General features: G+C 34.8%; 1 non-coding gene across 1 annotated transcript; it reads right to left on the bottom strand.

Moving 5' to 3' along the window:
- Positions 1-17,205: 17,205 nt before the first annotated feature.
- Positions 17,206-17,312, bottom strand: LOC122115629. Its single transcript, XR_006148819.1, has one exon. It is a non-coding gene; the product is annotated as a U6 spliceosomal RNA (small nuclear RNA).
- Between the last annotated feature and the right edge of the window lie 5,555 nt (positions 17,313-22,867).

The raw sequence follows: 22,867 nt of genomic DNA, 5'->3' as shown, positions 1-22,867 counted from the left end.
CTCATGCCTTTAATCTTAACTTTAATCAGAAGGCAGGGATCTGGGGATCTCAGTTCAATGTCAGCTCAGATAGGAAAGTCTGTGAGATTCTCATCTCCGATTTACTGCCAAAGAAAGCTGGAAGTGGATTCGTGGCTCTTAGCCTAGAGCAAAAAGCTCAGGAACAGAACCCAAGCCTTGAGTTCAAGCCTTAGAATAGTGCAATACATACACTAGGGAAGTAATTCACTCAAGTTCTCAACCTTTAATTTCCCTAATCCTAACTCTAATCCTGGTCATAACCCTAAGAGTAACCTTGATGATAATATTAACTCAATCCTAAAATTAATGGAAAATACTCAAGTTTAGATACATCTTTACAGATACCCACTGTCTTTGAAATGATTTGCACTTTGCTCCAAATTCTACATATTCCCTGACTTGGAATCTGAAATATATCTTGTTCTCTATTATGAATCCTTAACCTCAAATCCTCATATCATGAAAAATAACATAGTTTCCACTGATTTTTAACTTTTACAGAACTCCTGTATCTCCAAAAAGAAGTTGCAGGTTTACTTAAAATCTACTCTAGTTCCTAACCCTTACTATATATCTAAACCTTACTAGAAACCTAACTCTAAATTTAACCCCATTGAACCCTGCATAGAAAACTTAGAGAAACTCTGTAGTTTCAAACTTATTTTACTTGAGTTTCAATAAGTTTCAAATAAGTTTACTTGAATTAAAATAAGTTTCAAACTTATTTTACTTGAAAGTGTTAGCAGAAAATTCAGTTTTACTTTAAAGCTTACCCTTCCCTAACCCTAAGCCTAACCTGAATTAGAAAAGTAACCCTAACCCTGGAACTAATGGGCTTTGGATTCTAAAAGCCACACAAATATATTAGTTTTTATTCATCCTTTGATTTAACTCATCTTTCTTAAAATATTTTGTAGTTTCACTCATTATCCTGCCATTATTGTAACCCTAGCCCTAACTGAAATATTGAGGCTAACCCTCACACTAATTATAACCTAATCTTAATATTGTTAGCAGTTTCCTGTTTCACATTCATCCTAATTCTAACTCGACTTGTTATTCGAAGATTTAGTTTCAGTTGAACCCTTAATTTTCCATTTCCCTAGTGCTTACACTAACCCCAACTGGAACTGAAACCTAACACTCTGATAGTCCAATTCTAATGTTTAAGAAAAAAACTTTAGTTTTAAATCATTCTAATGAACTCTCCAGGTTATGCTCTGGAAATTAGTTTCAGTTTGCCTTATTCCCACAAATTTTCTGACTCTATTTCTGAAGTTATCTTGTTTCCTAAAATGAACTATTATATTACTTGTATTCAAATTCTCTTTATCAAGAAAAATTCTGTAGTTTCCATTCATCCTACCTTTTCCAGAAACCCTGTACCCTAAAACAGTTTCAGATTTACTTACCATCTATTCCATTACTTAATGCTAAGTCTCAGCCTAAACCTGTCTGGAAAACTCTCATTAATCGTTATGAGAATGATCACTGAGAAATAAATATTATGATAATGCTCTAGTTACTATTCAATCTCACATTTTTGCTTCTACTTGTAAGTGAAAACTCAAGTTCATATTAAAATCTTTCTTATTCATAACAGTAATCATAATCAGAACAAAACACTGACCCTAATCTTAATCCTAATTATATGACAATACTAACACTAACACAACTACACTAGTTTTCACTCATCCTAACTTGATTCAAATAAGCCTTCCAAAAATAGGTTTCATTTATTTTTTGAATATCTTAGTCATTTTCCAATCCTAACTTAATCTTATCGGGAACATTGACAATAACCGTAAGCCTAATTGTAAGTAGATTCTAATACAATACTCTAGTTCACATTCATTCTAATTCTTTCCAGGCTTATTCAAAATTTACCTTCAATTTGAGCCTCATTTTTTTCTCCTTCACTCTAACCTAACCATGGCTGGCATTCTAACCATAATCTTGACACTAACAGTATCCCAATTCTAAAATTTATGAAAAATGCTCATTTTTGCAATCTTAACTGAAATTCCACTTGTAATTCTTGAAATAAATTGCAGGTTTTCTGCAAACTCTACAGATTTTCTCACTCTTAATTTTGAATGTATCTTGTTCCATAAAAGGAATCATTATACCCATTGATCTCAAATCCTGATATTATGAAATACATTGTACTTCCATTATCCCGGCATTTCTTGAATTCCTAGAACCTAAAATAAGTTCAACTTTACTTATCATTTAACACATTTCTTTTTTTTTATTTTTGTCGGTCGTGGGGCTTGAACTCTGGGCCTGGGCATGATCCCTGAGTTCTTTAGCTCAAGATGTGCACTTTACCACTTGAGACACAACACCGCTTTTGGGTTTTCTGGTGGTTAATTGGACATAAAAGTCTCACAGACTTTCCTGCCCGGGTTAGCTTTGAACTGGGATCCTCAGAAATCAGCTTCTTGAGTAGCTAGGATAATAGGCACAAGCCACTAATTTAACCCATTTCTTTACTCTATCCTCTACCCCGATTAACCAGAAACCTAATCCTAATCACAGTCTGATTTAACACCAAATGGTTAATGTAAGGAAAATAGTCTAGATTCTATTCAACCACACATTTTTTTGCTTCTACTTCTTAGTGGAAAACTAAAAGTTACCCTAAAGCTTATCCTTCCCTAACCCTAACTAGAGCAAAATAATATCTCACACTTTAAACCAAATCATATCTGAATGTTTAAAGTAATATACACACTGGTTTTCATTCATTCTAACTTTGATGCCATTCATTCTTCTTAAAATATGTGGCAGCTTTACAAAATATCTTCCATCTTTTTCTCATCCTAACCCCAGCTCTAACTGGAACACCTTGCCTAATCCTAAGCCTACATATAACTGAATCATCATGTTAATAGCAAGCCTCTTTTTTCACATTTATCCTAAATCTTGCTCAGCGTGTATTTCTAAATTTTACTTGCATGTTGAACCTAAATATTAAGTGTTTTCTATTTCCTGGCAAGTTTTATTTTTCATTATTTCTTAACAATTTTATTTTGTTGTAAAGATGCTTTAAAGAGTGATTAAGTACATATGTAACATAAGGAGTACATTTCTTGTTAAGCATTGTTACCCCCTTCTGTCTTGTTCTCCCACTATCCCATTCCTCCCCACTTCCCTTACTCCTCCCTCCCCATGGTGTAAACTTCATTTTCAACAGTGTCTTTTGAGTATCATTGTTGCAATGGGTCATTCTGTGTTGAACCTAAATTTTCTATTTCTCTAATTCTAATTCTGTCTGGGACCCTAAACCTAACCATAATAATAATAATATCTCAATTCAGAAGTTAATAAAAAATATTTAAGTTTTTATTTAGCCTATTAATCCACCATACATCTTGAATTAAATTGTAGTTTAGCCTAAATCTTCCAAATTAGTTTATATGTACATATACAAAGACGTAATTTTATGTGAAAAGCAGAAGATCTTTGGAGAAAGAAGTAATTAAACTGAAATAGAAGGAGTATAATCAAATGCTTTAAATATATTATAGAATTGCCACTTCTGACAAGTAATAACCATTAAGAAAACAACTAAAAATTAATAAATAAGACACTGCCTTCTAGTGTTCTTTAAGAGAGCCATGATATGTCTGGTGAAAAAAATACTTGTGTTAGATAAACTTTGTTCATGCATAATTTATATTGTTATTGGCCAATTATTTAACTTAATGAATAAAAATATGTCAAATAAGATTCCATGACAAAAAATAAAAAACAATTATTTAGCAATTGTTTGAGAAAAAGTTATAATCATGAGTTTTAAGAAACTGAATTCCTATTTCCCAGAAAGCAATGAATTAGGTTTACTAATCTAGTATTTGTAGCAAGTTCAGAGAACATAATTGGCATGAAAAACAACTAACTGTACATCTTCTTTCTTGAATGAGTGATATTTTAAACATTATCTTTTATTCAAATGAATACTTAGGTTTACATTTTACATTTCAAAATAAATGCAATTTTATCTCTTTTCAGAACAAGTACTTACACTGCAATTAAAGTACTAGCATATTCAAGTATTAAAAAGCTAAATTTTCTATGTTTGAAATGTAGCTCTCCATGTTCAGAATGACATTATTTTTTATTCATAAATGTCTAACCTTGGATTTTTGCTTCATCAATATAAATTGTCTCGTGAGGTTGTAGTGAAGGCTCCAGTAATCAGAATGGTCAAAATGATTTCCTGAATTCTAAATTTTAAATCTAATCATTTTTAGCCTTTGATTATATCACTTATTGTCTCTTCAGAGCAATTAAGCTAAAATAAATACTACTTTTTAAACATTTCACTCACATTGTAAATAATATTAACATAGGTAAAAAAGACACTAATAAATAAGAAATTATTTTCATTAGTTTTGCTTAATTTTAATTTACTTGTAGCAAAAGGTTAAAATGTCTGGTCTCTTTCTTTCAATGTAATAACATACATTTCATATTATTACTGTCTCTTTATAGAAGCCTGAAATCACTATTTCAAAGTAACACAAACAGAAAAAAATAAAGGGCTACAACCATCACAAATCCTAAATTATGTGAAAAATCCACAATATCAAAAATAAACCTGAGGAAGTGGAAAAACAATGGCAGAAAAACAACAGAAAATTACCCTGGCTCTAGCTAATGAATCAGATATTTAGAGTCCTAGCAGGTATTCCACTTCTAGCAGGTCAAACCAAGTCAGGTATAATTATATATAAATATAGAATTCAAAAGGAGATCTTATACTGTCTTGACAAGAAAACAGAAATCTATGAAAAGTTACCCAGCCAGGCAGGTGACTGTTGTGACTGTGTTGACCAACATATTCAAAAGCACAGCTGCACTGTGGAAATAAAAGGGCCACATGGGCGAAAAAGCAGGAACAGAGGCAGCCACATCCAAACACAGACACAATTCATCTTAACACTGGACAGTTTGAACTCTCATTGGAACCACAAGTATTAACATGACAATATCTCACCACAAATGATCTCCAATCCTACACATAATCGTCTAGACAAAAACCTAATTCCAGAAAAACAAATCACAACAGAAGACCAAACCAAACCTGCAAATCAACCAAGAACATAGAGAGTCACCTATTAAGATCACAGATCCCACAAATAAAAGCCAAGAAATCCACCAAATGGACAGAAAAAATAAAAAAAATACAAGAAAACTGATGTCACTGTAGTATAATTCACACAGGAACTGACCAGACATTAGAACAGACAATTAAGGACCTAGAAGAGAGTATTCGAAATACATTACAAATACTGCTGAAAATGTGATTAATGAAAAGATACAAAACCTCTACAAGGAAATTTGTGAAAAAGATGAGACCAATCAAAGATTAGCATAATAATTCATGGAGACTACAAACAGAAAGATAAATAAATTCTGAGAAGGCAAAGGAGTCCAAGGAAAAATTCATTAAATAGTTAAAAGGTATGAGAGAAGACACAGCTAAAATAAGCCCCTCCAACTCCCCTACCCAAAGAAAAGATGTAAAGAAAGTCCACACAAGACCTAAAACAAAGCTTTAGTAAAGATAGAAGCCATAAAAAAATGACCAATTAGAAGACAGAGAATTCAAAAACAAAGTAGAAAATCTCCACAGCGAATAGATGACATAGAAGATGTTAGGCATCAAAGACAGACTAGGTCTAATAGAAAAGAGGAGCTAATCATTTAGAACAAATCCAATAAATAAGAAATGATCTTGCTGGAAGTTCAAGATTCAGTTAGAAGATTAAACTTTGGGGAGATAGGTATCAAGAAGGAGAAGAGCAGGAAACAAAATGGATGGGAAACATATTACAGAATTCTAGCAGAGAACACGCCAAACATCCAAAAAGAAAGGCTCATTCATAGAAAAGAAGCCTTTAGAACACCAAACAGAGAATACCAGAACAGAACAACCCACCACCACATCATAATCCATTAGAGGATCATTAGAGATCAAGGAAAGGATTCTTAAAGCTGTCAGGAGAAAAGATTGATTATTTATAAAGGATATGCAGTCAGAATAAATAATGATTTCTTAGCTGATATGGTAAAAACGAGAGCCAGGCATGATATATGGCAAACATTAAAGGCAAACAACTACCAATCCTGACTACTGTCCCAAGCCAAACTCTTCTTTACATTTAAAGGATACATAAAAATATTTCATGGCAAAGAGAACTTGAAACAACTTATCCCCACCAAATCAACAAGATAGAAAATAATCAAATATATCCTATATAGAGAGGCCAAGAAGAACAGGAACTGGTTATATAAAATGCTCCCTACCAGTGAAAGGATATATTTTTTTATTGTGAAAATACTGTACAGAGGGGTTACAATTACATGGGCAAGATAATGAGTACATTTCTTATCAAAGCATTGTAGCCTCCTCCTTTGTTTCCCCTTCCTATCCCTTCCCATCCTCCCCCAACCCTCCAACCCAGTCCTCCCCACTCCCCCCCTGCACCAAAGTTGTAAAGTTCATTTTCATCATAAGGACTTGTGCATCTCATTGTTGCAATGGGTCCAACTGTATCCCTATTTAAATGATTTGTTTTTCCCCTTCCCCTCCACAAATTATACCGAACAAAGTAAATATAATAAGAATAGATGAGGCACAGCTCCTAACAGCAGGAATTATAGATATTTCCCAGCCTTAACTCTCAATATCAATGGACTTAAATTTCCAATTAGAAAACACAGATTAGATAGTATTATAAAAAAACAAGACGCATCCATCCAGTGTCCACTAGAGATATATTTCATTGACAAAAACAAACACATACTCAAACTGAAAGGCTGCAAGGAAATTTTTCAAGCAAATGGATACCATAAACAGGCCACAGTAGAATTACTAACATAAAATAATGTAGAACTCAAATTAAAATTAGTAGGAAGAGACATTACATATTGATAAAGGCAGCTCTCCATTAGGAGGATACAACAAGTGTAAATATCAATGCCTTGAATCTTGGACCACCCCACATCATCAACCAAATACTACATAACCTAAAAACACATCTCAACCCATCATTGTCATGCATGGATTGGTTATCCAGGAAAAACTCAACCAAGAAACTGAAGACCCAGGGCTGGAAAGATGGCTCAGTGGTAGAGCGCTTGCCTTACATTCATGAGGCCCTGGGTTCAATTCCTCAGCACCACATAAGCAAAAAGAAAAAGTCGGAAGTGGCGCTGTGGCTCAAGTGGTAGAGTGCTAGCCTTGAGCTGAAGAGCTGAGGGCAGTGCCAGGCCCACAGTTCAGGCCCACGACAGGACCCAAAAAAAACAAAAAAAAGAAACTGAAGACGTAAATAACTGCATTGACCACCTTGCCCTAACAGACATCTACAGAATATACATTCAGTATCAGTATGTACATTCTTTGCAGCAGGTCATGGAAGATTCTCCAAAATAGAACCCATCCTATGTCACACAGAAATTCTGTCCAAATTGTAAGAATAATTAATTGAATTCCCATAACTTGTCAGACCACAGCAGAATAAACACAATTAAACAGCTAAAGCAAAAAAAAAAATTGTCAAACCTATGAAAACTGAACAACACATTGCTGAATGACCACTGGGGCACTGAAGAGATTAGAATGGAAATCTGAAAGTTTCTAGAATTTAAGGAAAATGAAGACACAAAATACCAGCTCCTCTGGGACATATTAAATGCAGTACTTACAGGAAAATTTATAGCTTTGAATGCCTATATCAAATGAATGCCTACATCAAGCAATTGGGGAAATCTCAAATCAGTATTTTTATTATGTACCTAAAGCTCCTTGAAGAGAGGAACAAGTCTAAACCTAAGTAGGCTGAAACAAATAAAAAAGTTAAATCAGAAATAACTAAATAAAGACACAATAAAACATAGGAAGATCAACCAAACAGAGTTGGTTCTTTCAATAAATTAACAGACTTGACAGACCCTTACCAAATCTGACTAAAAAGAGACCTTATATAGATTGGGAGGTCTTTAGTTGCTCTGCAACATACAACGGCCTCATACCTCAAATATTCTTAGAGACCCAAAATTAAACCCCCCCAAAAAACAAATCCTCATAGAAACAACAACCCTCATAATATAAGTGAGCTTAAGATTTAAGGAGAGACCTCTCTGAAGAAGAAATATGAATGACCAATAGACACATGAAGAAATATGCAACATTTCTGGCCATAAAAGAAATGCAAATCAAAGCAAAATTGAGATTCCACCTAACCCCAGTTTGAATGACCATAATGAAGAAAACTAATAATAACAGATGCTGGGCTGGTGGGGATGTGGCCAAAAAGGAACATTACTACACTATTGGTGGAAATGTAAACTTGTTCAAATATTCTGTAAAGAAGTATAGAGGTTCCTCACTGGAGCTCCCCTATGATCCAGAAATGATGGATCAAGGAAATGTTGTACATATTCACAACAAAATTCTATGCTTCCATCAGAATGATTGACATTGTCCCATTTGTAAGGAAATGGAATCATTTGGAAACATAATAATTCAAACAAGCCAGACCCAAAGAATCAGAGGCTACATGTTTTCACTCATTTGGAAAAACTAGGATATGTCTAGGATATTCACAGTGACTCAATAGCAATATGTATATCACCATAAAATGATGCTTATCAAAATGAGCTCCAAGAAATGGATACAAGATGATTGTATAGTGAACTGTTTTTAGTTATTTCTATTTAGTTTTTCCTCTTTGGTTTATTCCCTGTACTCACTGTTTTTGATTTCTGTACCCTTTGTCTTACACATAAGTTTATCTGATTTGGGGAAAGGAAGGGAAATCACAGAAATGGTGGGACAAAGATTAACCAAAGCAACAGTGATATTCACTAGACACTATGTTAGAAATAAACTTTACAACTTTGTGGGAGTGGGATGTCAGGGTTGGGGGAAGCAGAAAAAAATGAGGAAGGGGTAACACTGTTAAAAATGTACTCATTTGGGCTGGGAAGGTGGCTCAGTGGTAGAGCGCTTGCCTTACATGCATGAGGCCCTGGGTTCGATTCCTCAGCACCACATAAGCAAAAAGAAAAAAGCTGGAAGTGGTGCTGTGGCTCAAGTGGTAGAGCACTAGCCTTGAGCTGAAGAGCTGAGGGACAGCGCCCAGGCAGAGTTCAGGTCCCACGAACAGACCAAAAAAAAAAAAAAAAGCTACTCATTACTTATGTAACTGTAACCCACCTCTCTGTATGTCACCTTCATAATAAAAAACAAAACAAAACAAAACAATTAGCAAACTCATTCAAATACAGAAAATTAAAGACAAAAATGAGACAACACAACAGATATAAGCAAAATTGAGAATATTATAAGAGAATACTTTGAAAATCTTTTGCCAATCACCTGAAAAATCCTGGGGAAATTGATGCTTTCCTATACTGGATCTGAAACAAGAAGTAAAACATAAAAAGAAATGAAAATGAAATGTCAATAAACCACTTCCCATTCCAGAAAAATCTACGACTCAATGAATTTACCATGAAATTAAGGCCTGCAAAGAACTTACAATACACAGATGTAACTCTTCAATGGAATAGAAAGGGAAATGGAATTATCAAACACATTCTATGAAGCTAGAATTAGACTCTTCTCCAAATCACATAAGGATTCACCAAAGAAAGAGAACTATAAACCGAACTCTTTGATAAGCGATGATGCAGTGGACTTTCTAACAAGAGCAATAAGCAAGAGAAAAACATAAAGGGGATCCAAATAGGGAAGATGTAAAACTATCCCTTTTTACAGATGTAATGATCCTGTATTTAAAGGACCCTATAGCTTCCTCCTTGAAGTTACGAAAGGTGATGCTAACCTTCAGCAATGTAGCAGGGTATAAAAACCACAAGAATTAGTAGTTTTTCTGTGTTACCAACAATGGGAAGATCCATGCTGAAATCCAAAAAACAACCTCATATGTATTAGCCTTAAAACCAAATCAAATCTAAACTAAACAAAACAACAACAGCAAAACTAGGAATTAATTAATTTAAGTAAAATGTGAAGGACCTCTACTGTGAAAACTTCAAAACTCTAAAAAGGGAAATTAAGGAGACTCAAGGAAATGGAAAATCTTTTAATGCTCCTGGTTGGAAGAATTTACATGATGAAACTGCAATGCGGCCCCCCAAAAATTGACAATGCAATACTCATCAAAATCCCAACTATATTCTTCAATACAGTAGAGAAAGCAACCCAAATTTAATATGGAATTACTAAATTATAGGTGAAACAGAAGGCTTAGAAATGAATTCATGGCCTATCATGATCTCACACACACACACACACACACACACACACACACACACACACACACAGTGGAATTCTACTCACCCATCAGAAATGATGACTTTTCACCAGTCTTAAGGAAAATGAAAGGCTTGGTAAAATTATACTAAGAGCAAAGAGAACAGAATGCAGACTCAGAGCAATATAGGTTTCATGGATTCATTCATTTTTGTTAGCTAGAAGGTGCCCACAAATCTACAAGTAAACAAGACTGATTCTACCTCGTCCCAGTAAGAATGGCCATTATCAAGAAAACTAACAATAGCAAATGCTGACATGGATGTAGCCAATTGGGATCTCTATTACACTGTTGGTGGGAAATTAAACTTGTTCATCCACCGTGGAATGCAGTACGGAGTTTCCTGAAAAGACTAAATATAGATCTCCCTGAAGACCCAGTAATTCCCCTCATCAGCAGTAATTCAATAAATAACAAGCAAGCTCACATGAAAGCTATCAGCATAACCATGTTCAGGGCCCAGGCCCAGTGTTAAAGGACTGGAAAAAAAGTTACCACTTCTGGTATTTGTTTTTAAAAATATGAACTTTTGACATAAGAAACCAGATCATTCTATTTGCAGTAGCTAGGATAGGACTTAAATGTTGTGGGTGATAAAATGGCTTCTTTGTTGAATGTTAGGAAAAGATGTAGGCAGTCCAAGAAAAGGGATATTTTTGTTGTTGTTGGTTGAGGGGCTTGAAGTCTGGGCTTGGACACTGTCCCTGAGCTCTTCAACTCAAGGTGAGTTCTCTACCTCTTGAGCCACAGTGCAACTTCTGGTTTTCCTGTGGTTAAATGGAGATAAGAGTCTCTGGGACTTTCCTGTCTAGGGGGCTTTGAACTGCAGTCCTTAGATCTCAACTTCCTGAGTAGCTAGGATTACAGTTGTGAGCCACTGGCACTAGGCTAAAAATGGGGGGATTTTAGAAAAGAAAGTCCACCTCTTTACCTGTGTCTAAACCTCAGATATCACTATTAGAACACTTCATCCTCAACTCATTTCACCAGACATTTGTAAATTTTCTCTTTCCCTTTATGTAGGAATACTGCAGTCAGTATCAACTCAGCTGTGGGACTGGATCAATTGTATGTTAATTGCTAGCACCTAAATCAAGAACTGTTACATCAAAACAAATGAACCCCTCACTTGGAATAATTGTATTCTTTTTATTACAAATCTGTGCTTTATCAATTCCTAAGGTGATATTGGACATCCTAACAGGGTGTTGATATTTTCTTTCTCTTCAGCAATTGTCCTTCTCCCACATGTGTTCAAATATTTAAGATTTCAAAGATTTCCATTGATAATTCATTAAGCTGACCTCTAAGATAATGTGCAATTCTTGAATTTGGTCTGCTGTCTTGTTCTTACATGCACAGGCTTTCTATTATTTATTTGTTCTACAAGGAATTCTACTTTCCAATCTTCATGTGATCAATTTTAGTCCCTTTCATCAGTCTTTCTGACTCTCTCTCAGGAGTCTCATTTGAGTCTGTCTCATAAAAAATGTATTAGTTATCAGCTAAATGACTCTCAATTTCTGTTTCTGGCCTGATTTCATGTAGGCTGTGATAGCAGCCCTGACTGGCTGTGCTTACTGCAGTGTTTTTTGTTTGTTTTGTTTCTGGTTTTGTTTTGTTTTGTTTTAGAGGTCTAGGATTACTAGTCAAGGTAGTAGCTTTTCTGGGCCCCTGTGATCCCCTGGCCTAGAGTCAATGGTGTTAAGATGATTGATGATTGTAGAATACACTTTGAATTATTACATTAATTCACGGAATTAAAAAAGTAATAATATATTATTTGTTTAAATTCTCCTTCTCAATTTTACAATTCATGATATATATTAGTAAAATTAGGTTCACTTTCTTCTTTTCTATAGCTGCTAAAAGTAAAATTATATATTAAACATTCAACATTAAGAAATCAATAATAAGTAACCTATTATTAAAATGATATAATACTAAACTGTGATTTGAATTATAGTTCTAACAAATTGTGATGTAAACAACAATTAATAGAATTATGGGTAATATTTTTTAAACTTACCAGCTTTTTATTTGTTTCCTAATTGTCTCATTTGTAATTTTTGGTCCAAGCCATCTCTTCATCCTTATTGTTTAGTTTTCTATTTTATCTCTACTGGTTTGTATTTTGTTTTCCCTTTTTAGTGACTGACATGAGGCTGAAAATCTGTATGCTAGTTAATTACTTCCTATGTTAAAGTAAAATTATTGTTCTCCACAGCTGTTCTACTATTTGTATAGTATTTTCCCCAGTCCCATATCCTGTATTGCTGCTCTCATGTATTTTATTGTATTTTTATTGTGAAAATACCATACAGAGGGGTTACAATTACATGGGCAAAATAATGAATACATTTCTTATTAAGCATTGTTGTCTCCTCCTTTGTTTCCCCTTCCCATAGCTTCTTTACTTTACTTTTTATTTAAATTTTACTGTCAAGGTAATGTACAGAGGGGTTATACTTACATAAGTAAGGTAATGAATTCATTTCTTTTCTAATTTGTTATCCCTTCCCCCATTTTTCTCCCTCTTCCCTCCCAACAGCCCCTCCAGATTATTTCCAACATATTTTCTTCTGTGTATCACTGTTGCATAGGTTCCCCCTTTGTCCTTTGCCTAGACATTTTTTCCCTTTCCCTTCCCTAGTTCAGATTAACATATTTACAATAACCAGGGTATCAAAATCAAATACTGTGACTACAGGGGATACACCATAGTTGGGGAAAACACAAAAGGATAGAAAGAAATCACACAATATATTAAGAACAAAAACAACAAAGAACATGTCTTGGAGTTCATTTCACTTAGAATCACCTTATACGATCATATGTACATAACTATAGGGCTATTCTGCTCATCTACTAAGATTATCCTTGATGTACACAATAATGCTCCCCTATTACTCAGTAATCCCACTGCTGGGCATTTAACCAGGTGGCCACAAGCAAGGCCACACTAAAGCTACCAGCAAAATTATGTTTATCACAGTATTATTTACCATAGCTAAGATATGGAATCCATCCAGATGCCCCTCAGTAGATGAATGGATCAAGAAAATGAGACACACACACACACACACACACACACACACACACACACACACATGGAATACTATGCTTTCATCAGAAAGAACGATACCACCTCATTTGTAAGGAAATGGAAGTTCTTGGAAAAAATTATATTAAGTGAAGTAAGCCAGACTTAAAGAAACATAGGTCCTACGGTTTCCCTTATTTGTAATAATTAGTTTACACCAAGGATAATCTCATGTCCTATGTTGAGCATACAACATTATTGCTATATTGTTTGTTATTATTTCTGCAAACAGGCAGGTATATTTAAAGAATTATGCTCATCTTATCCATTACTGGAGGAAGAGCATCCAAAAGAGCAACCCCTACTAGGAAGAACAACTCCTACTTATTTAGCTTCATTCCTATGTAAGGCCAGTGTTGTCCCCTGTATCCTCATGCTGTACATTACAACTCTATACCGGTTCATCCTGTATATCTACTATCTTCTACATTGTGACCTAAATGCCCCAGCAATTCCACTTTGCTTTACTTTTCAAAAAATTTCACTCTTAATGTTTGAGGTTGGTGTGTGTGTGTGTGTGTGTGTGTTTACAAAAATCAGAAGACAACATTTTTCCTCATTTACAATATATCTTTCAGGTCATTATAAGTTGTGGCTAATGGGAGAAGTCTCTTGCTATTTTAAGGATGAAACAGAAAAATATATTTGTGCATGCACCACAGTTGTTTATTAGTCTGTAGTTGAACACTGAATTTCGATTTATATCTTGGCTGTTGTTGTGAATAAGGTGAATAACAATGAAATACAGATATATTTATGAGTTACCCAGAGAGAAATAATCACATGATTGGTGGGTCAGGTGATATTTCAACTTTGGATTTCTTTAGAAAACTGCATACTACTTTCTACAAGGAGAGTATTAACCTGTATTTTGACCAAGAGTGTAGAAAATTTCCTTTTCTCCACACTCTCACCAGCCAACCTTATTACCTTTTGAGTTTTTTTAAAGGGCATGTTTTTAATGTGTGCAATACCCAAGATGACCTCAGACCCAAATCCTTTTACTCCAACCTCCTAAAAGCTTCGAATTACACGTCTTTACCACCACACCTGGTTCCTTTGATTTTTTTTTGATAAGAGTTATAATAGTTATGAAGTAGTATCATAGTAATTTTGAATTGCATTTCTCTAATGACTTTTGTTTACAAAACATTAAGCCAGCATAGAAGTTGTATTAAACACAACTTTGTAAACCCACTGGCGATTTTCAGAGCTTTTTGGTAAACATATCTATTCAGAAATTTTGACAATTTTTAATCAAGTTTCTTGTTAATCTCATCTTTAATCTCTCTGTACAAAATCAATAATTTCAAGGTAGTAGAAAGGAAAAAATAAAGCAACTCCTAACATTTTTCAGTTTTCAATAACATGATATTGCTTAAATCATTTTCTGTTAATGCTTGAGACTATATAACTCAATTTAGTTATACCTTATACAAGGCTATGTATTTTATTTTACGTTGATTTTTCTTTCCAAAGCTTGTGTGACTAATTTCCCTTGGTTCCTTTCTGTCTCATGTAGTTCAGATTTCAAACTGAAGAATAAATGGAAGGAACAAACAAAAAAAAAATATAGTTCCTCTCATCTGATGATGCCTCTACAAGAATGAGGAAAGACCTATGATAGAATATCAAAAAGACAATTCATTCTTCTAGGTCTTCTTTATCTTTGTGATGTAACTTAAATGATGTAACTTAAATGGAAGGAAGCAAACCAAAAACTTAGTTCCTCAAATCTGATGATGCCTCTACATGAATGAGAAAAGACCTATGATAGAATATCAAAAAGACAATTCATTCTTCTAGGTCTGCCTTATCTTTGAGATGTAACTTAAATGATGTAAAACACAATATACTGCTCAGATACTTTTGTTTTATCAGTTTTGTACATTTTCTTTTGGACTTCATCTCAGTCTACAACATTCCTTCATTATTATGTCCCTTATATTTTTACACTAACAAGACTTAAGATAACCAGTTTGATTTACAGCATGAGAAGTTATCTACCCGGCTTCCTTGGAAGTAGAGCATGATTAATAGATAACATTGCTCACTACATGTAATGGTTTCTGTAATACTTATGACATTCTATTTAGTATTTAAAAAAAAACTTCTGGCTAAACTCAAAGCTCATGCATAGAAGTTTATGTTAAGTATTTTACAAGTTTTATTTCTCTTAATTCTTAAGATAACATTTGCTATAATGCTAATGTTATTACTATTTTAGTGTTGGGAAAAATTGTAATTAAAGGCACTAAGTGCATGGCCCAAAGACACACAGTGAGGAAGGAAATGAGTCAAAGTTTCCAAAAGTCTTTCAGCAATACACAAAAGGTAGGTAAATTCTTTCCATTCTCTTACACTCTCAATTCAATATTCATATTGTCCAAGAAATTATAGCATAGCAAATATTGCCCATCGTGATTGTTTTCTATCACATTTTGTCTTCAACACAGACTGTGTTGGTGACATTGGATTATCATGCACAGAGCTGAGCTTCTAAATTGAGGTCCAAAGAGAAACAAATTTCTTCTGTCCCACAGTTCCAGTTTCCTTTTTTAAAAAGTACCAAAACTTTTAAATATCATCACTTACTATCTTTTAAGAATCCAAAAATGAAATAAATTCACATTTAATCAATCCAAAATGTTTTAAAAGTAGGAGATAATTAAACAGGCCCCCATGAAGTAAATTTTCTTCTACTTTTAAAATTATGCTGAAAGCCTTGTATTGGCTAGTCACACCTATAATCCTATCTACTCGGGATAGCTACTCAGGAGCCTGGGATCTGTGGATAACCATTGGAAGTCAATCAGGGCCAAAAAAAAAAAATTCATGAAATTATTTTTCAAAATTTTTAATGAACTAGCAAAGACCCAGGAAAGAAAATGTAGCTCATATAGTACCTCACCAACCTAGAGAAGAAAGGCCTAGCAAGACCTTTAAGCCCTGATTTCAAACTCTGAGCATGCCAACACACATGCATGCACATGCGTTCACGCGCACACATTTTTTCCCTTCCCCTCCCCAAATTAGAGAAGCGTACATACAAGAGGCAGATGCACCAACTTCAAACACAGAGAAAACAAGGGTTATAGCGTGGGGGAGGAACATACAAAGAAACGAAAATTCACATCGCACATTATAAGTACATTAGAAACAATAGCAAGAAACAAAAAACTACTTTCCCTATCGTGGGGTTCAATTCCCTTAACATTATCATTTCTGTTCATATGCACATAGCTTTTGACCTTGTCTGCTTAACCCAGACATATATTCGTTATTGAAAATAAGGGAAACCATGGGACCTGTTTCTTTGGACTTGGCTTACTTCACTTAATAAATTTTTTTCCAAGTCTTTCCATTTCCTAACAAATGGGGCAATGTCATTCTTTCTGATGGAGGCATAGAATTCCCTTGTGTATATACATCACATTTTCTTGATCCATTCATGTAGTGGGGACAGCTGGTTGGTTCCATATCTTAGCTATGGTAAATAATGCTGCAATAAACATAGTTGTGCTGGTAGTTTTAGTATGGTCTTGTTTGTGATCATTTAGTAAATCCCCAAAAGTGGGACTGCTGGGTCAAAGGGGAGCTTTATGTGGAATCTTTTGAGGAACCTCCATAATGCCTTCCAAAGTGGTTGAACAAGTTTACACTCCCACCAAGAATGTTGTATGGTTCCCTTGTGGCCACATCCCCTCCAGCATCTGTTGTTGTAAAAATATGGAACACACCACGAATTTGCATATCATCCTTGCGCAAGTGCCATGCTACTCTTCTCTGTATTGTTCCAATGTTAGTGTATGTGTGGCTGAATTGAGCACAGAATATTTTTTATATCAAAAGTGCAATTGTGGGGGCTGAGAAGGTGGCTCAGTGGTAGAGCGCTTGCCTTACATGCATGAGGCCCTGGGTTCGATTCCTCAGCACCACATGAGCAAAAAGAAAAAAGCTGCAAGTGGCACTGTGGCTCAAGTGGTAGAACGCTAGCCTTGAGCTGAAGAGCTGAGGGACAGCGCCCAGGCCCAGAGTTCAGGCCCCACGAATGGACCCCCCCCAAAAAAAAGTGCAGTTGGATTTTATTAAACTAGACAATTCAACAAAAAGTAAGTTCAAAAGAATTGTCATGAAATTTTAGAACCATATATTTCTTACATAAGCACAAATTTAAGAATAAAGTCAAGATTGACATGTCAAAAACAAAATAATTCCAGATATTTGTTGCTCAAGAAATGTGTAGGAGGGGGATTCAATTATTCTATACAAGGCACCTGTCATAATGAACACTGCACCAAGTGTTAAGGTTTGTTAAAAGTTTTAATGTTTTAAATATATTTAATTTTGGGAATTTGTTTACATATGCCAAAATTAGGACTGTTTGGCAGGTATAAAACTTTTCCATAAAGTATTTAAGATTTATGGTAGCAGACATATACTACTAAGTATGTACATTTCAGAGTTTAGAGAAACTTTATCAATAAGAAGTTGCAAAGTTTTTGTGTAAAGAAGCAGAATGAAGTGTTAACACTTTGTTAACTACACAGGCTGTTAAAACTTTAGGGCTTCCTCAGTTTATAAGTTAACGAGGAAAAATGATGATATAAGCCATAAACAAATAATGAGAAGAGCCATAAATAGTAATCTTAGTGGATATCTTTAACGACTATTCATATTCTATAAAACTCTTGATGAACATCACAACCTCAGTCAGTGTTAAATGTACAGGATTATGAGAAAATAGTAAAATCTAATATGTAGTACACTTCAAATAGTGAAAACAGTGATAATATTTTTGTTTTTTATTTTACTAATTATTAACATTTAATTATTGTTTTCTTTATTTGTAGCATTGTTTTACTTGTAGAAATATAGTACAACTTTTTTGGGGGGGTCTGGTCATGGGGCCTGGGCGCTGTCCCTCAGCTCTTCAGCTCAAGGCTAGCGCTCTACTATTTGAGCCACAGCAATAATTCCGGCTTTTTTCTTTTTCCTGAGGAATCTAACCCAGTTCCTTATGCATGCAAGGCAAGCGCTCTACCGCTGAGCCACCTTCCCAGCCCTAGTACAACTTTTTGTAAATCATAATTAGGAGGCACTTTGAGAAGGTTACTTGGATGGTCAAACCAATTTTTATAGGTGCATGTTCATTTAAAAAGAGGAAAATTAAGATCAAAATATTTATTTAAAAAATTATCAAATAGAGTCTGAGTCAGAAGTTTTGATAAATGTCCACACCTAAAATTTTATCCCTAGGCTGAAGCAGCGGTATTACAGAGTTTAGGCCAAAACAGTGACAGACTGTGGGTTATTCTTTATTTTGATTTTGTTGGTCATGAGGCATGTTCTCTTGGGCCTGGGTGTTGTCCCTCAGCTCAAGGCTAGCGCTACCACTTGAACCACTGCACCACTTCCATCTTTTTTTGCTTATGTGGTGCTGAGGAATCAAACCCTGGGGATGATGCATGCAAGACAAGCACTCTACCACTGAGCCACCTTCCCAGAAACTGTGTTTTAAAAAATCATCTAAACAACATTTGCTTTCTGCTTTGGGTAATAGAGTGAGAGATATAAATATATTTTTATATTTTTGTGAATTGTACTTCTAAATTTATACTAACTTCAGCCACTTTATCCTTTTCAAAGTCATAAATATCTCTGAGAGTTTGCTTCAGTGAAGATTGTTTTTGCATTTATAATTTCTTCTGAGTTATTTTTATTTTTATCAAAATAACTTTATATTTCATGTTGATTTGTTATCATATAACAAATACCTTCAAATGTACACATAGAGTCTAAAGATAGCAGTATGAATATTCTCATACAGCTCTTGTTTGTCTGTTATGCACTTCTAGTATTGTGATATTTCTCTCTCTCTTTCACTCTCTCCCATGTCTAAGTACCATGTCTGTTACTTAGAATTTCAGCTTGTCTACTACTATCCTTCAGGATCCACTAGATTTGTGGGAACATGATAGCGACCATCAGTTACCCTTGCATTCTTTAAGAGTTATAAGAGTGACTTGATATTATTCTTTGCCATAATAAATGGCAAAACAGCAGATCTAGGAATTCCTTTTCACGTTTACTATTATAAATTTTATCTCATAGGAATCATTGGGATGGATAAGATACTGTTAACCTGTGACCTAAAAGTTCTTTTTCTTTTACAAACAACCTTTTTCTTTTATTATCAGTTAGTAACTACACATAATGAAAACAAAGCTAGCCTATGGAAAGTGGACCGAAGTTGCTCACAGGGATGAAAAAAAAAAAGGAATGTGGGAAGTGTGTACAAAGGATGCCCATCATAGAACACAGATCCTAGGAGCAATTTATCATGTACACTTTGTGAGAAAGACAATGTGCTGTGAACTATAGATTAAATCACTGAACAACTGATATATATATGCCATATATTTGTATATGTATATTTATTTATATATGCACACATATGTGTATATGCCCTTATATATGTACACATGTATGTTACTGTACACGCAAATACACACGTACATGTACACATGTATACATGCACACATGGAGAAAGACACATAGATACAGCCAACACAAGTTTCACTAGGTGTTGAATATGCCTCAAATGGAATGCTTGGAACAAAGTATGTTCAAGATGTATTTGTCTCTAAGCGTTTTTTTTACCACTCTCTTATCTCTTAAAACTTGTACATTTAGAGAGATTCCACTTGCAAAATGCAGTACAAGGGATAGCAAATCACTCAGAAAACTCAGTAAGTAAAGTTCATATGGTGTTTCCTTGCTCCCCACAGAATGCTTGCTCTTGTAGAAACTCTCAACAATCAAAGTAGAAGGAGAATGCCCTGGTAAAGAATAAAGTTATAAGGTTTTAAATGGCATCCTTACTTGAGCTTTTTCCAAGGACTGGATTCTACACATACATTTAACCAACTCATGTGAAAAGTCTTATGTGAGAAATGCTGACTAAGGTCTTGCTGATTTCCTGGCCAAGAAAAAAAGAAAATACTTTTAATGTTTTAAAGTTTGAGAATAATTTGTAACCTGTCAATAAATGTGTAGAACACAATTATACCAAGTAACAAAAAATGATGGTGTTTCATTTATGTGCTCTTGGCCTTGATGAGTGATTTTAGGTGTGTCTACACAAGTAGAATCAGCATAAATCAAGCTAGCACTTCTTCATTTAAGATATAAGGAAAGGATACAGGTTGACCCATTCTAACAATGAGGTGTACAAGACAGTCTATCAAGGGGTGGGGGGTGAATGGGGAAGTTGGGGAGGAGTGAAGGAATGGTATGGTAGAGGAAAAACAAATGAGGGGGTAACAATGCTCAATAAGAAATATACTCATTACCTTACTTAGGTAACTGTAACTCCTCTGTACAGTATATTTACAATAAAAAATATATATTAAAAAGATACAAGGAAAACTTCTGTACTTATAGGAAGTTGTATTTATCACTCAATATCAGTAAGGTATTGGTTTTAGGACCAAAGGTATATGAAAACTTTGGATACTCAAATTCTCTACGTAAACACAGTATATTATTTACTTTAGAATCTGCCCACAAGCTAGTGCAGAGTAATTGCTATGAAAATTTTTACTGCATTCTAGGTTTGAAATGAAACATAAAAATATATGCAATATCAACAGATACAAATTTTTTCAGATAAATGTTGTTTGCAGTTTGTGGATGGAATTAGGAGAGCAATTTTGAAAAGCACACATTTCATCACCAAGACCGGTCTGCAAATTTTAACAAGGAGCTAATACAGCATCATTGAATAGTATGGAACTCCAAGGAGAAATACTTGAATTGAGACATTATCAGAAAAGGTAACCACAGGGCCTGGGAAGGTGGCTCAGTGCTAGAGTGCTTGCCTTGCAATGCATGAGGCCCTGGGTTCGATTCCTCAGCACCACATAAGCAAAAAAAAAAAAAAGCCGGAAGTGCCGCTGTGGCTCAAGTGGTAAAGCTCTAGCCATGAGCTGAAGAGCTGAGAGACAGCGCCCAGGCCCAGAGTTCAGGCCCCACAACCGGACTCAAAAAAAAAAAAGAAAAAGAAAGAAAGAAAGAAAGAAAGAAAGAAAGAAAGAAAGAAAGAAAGAAAGAAAGAAAGAAAGAAAGAAAGAAAGAAAGAAAGAAAGAAAGAAAATGTTACCACACAAGGACTTTTTAGAAATGCAGCTGCTAGATTTTCATGGAGAGCTTTCATAACACTTTGTGAAGCACAAATCAGAACCTCACTGAAGTGTAGATGGATTTCCCTCTCCTTCCTGTCATGGTTAGTCATTATCAATCAACATATAGCTAGTCTTGAATAATCCTCTAATAACAAAATGTTGATGGAGTGTTTATATGCAGAAAACCTGGGAAGGCTAACTTTTTCCAATTAGGACATTCTGTATTCTATGACCCAGCAGACAGTAAACTAAGTAAGCATCCATTTACAGCCTTCTGAATAATTCTGATTCTGCCCACATCAGTTATCTATCCATACCTGTGCCCGAGCGAGAGGATTTTAAAAGAATTTAGTGATTTACAATTTAAACTTAAATATGGAATGAAATTAGTTCCAATGCATTACATTAAGATATTTAGAAACAACTGGGAAACCTAAAGGTCTATTGTTGGGTCTTCGTCCGTCTTTGGACAGACGGGGTCCGAGGAGAGGTAAATGCGAAGTGAAGTGCAGCTGCTCCCCTGTTCCCCAGCCTCCCTTAGCCCAGTAGCCCAGGAGACAATCAGACTCAGCTGGGAGTCAAACCAAGCAGGAACTCGTTTATTAACAAGGAGCATCCCCTTTTTAAAGCAAAACACTGCGTGGGAGGAGAGGAAATGGAACCAACCAATCACTGAAAGGCCACACCTTATCATGCACCTAAGCTTCCATGAGATGTTTACACACTGAACCTAAACAAATCCAGCTCTGCCCACTCAACTTCCTCTCAGGGCCATCTTTGCTATCCCCCACAGTCTATAAGATTTATTTTTATTTAAAGTGAAGGAATATTGGAATTTGGTTCTCTACAGTTTAAGAAATTTGCAGCAGACTTGATACTTACTTAATTTTGTATATTGAAAGGAACAAAAGCCTCAACAATATGTCAATACTATCCTCTTATTTATCTATAAAGGTTTATGCTTCTGGTCTCTTAATATTAAAATTTCAAAAAATTATCTTTAGCAAGTTGTGCAAAGGGGTTTCAGTTCATCATGTCAGTGTTGAATAGAGTGTATGTGCATTTCAATGTTCAGTGCATCTGGATCATTGTCAAACTTTCCATTTTTCTTCCTTCCCTTACCCCAACCCCACCTATCCCTTCAAGTTTCCTACTTATATTCTCACATATGTACATTGAGTGTTATGACTGTATTAGTC

The sequence above is a fragment of the Dipodomys spectabilis genome, unplaced genomic scaffold (assembly GCF_019054845.1).
Source record: "Dipodomys spectabilis isolate Male_0828 unplaced genomic scaffold, ASM1905484v1 ptg000122l, whole genome shotgun sequence".
In the NCBI taxonomy this organism is placed as follows: domain Eukaryota; kingdom Metazoa; phylum Chordata; class Mammalia; order Rodentia; family Heteromyidae; genus Dipodomys; species Dipodomys spectabilis.
This window is presented reverse-complemented; position numbering and strand designations above follow the sequence as displayed.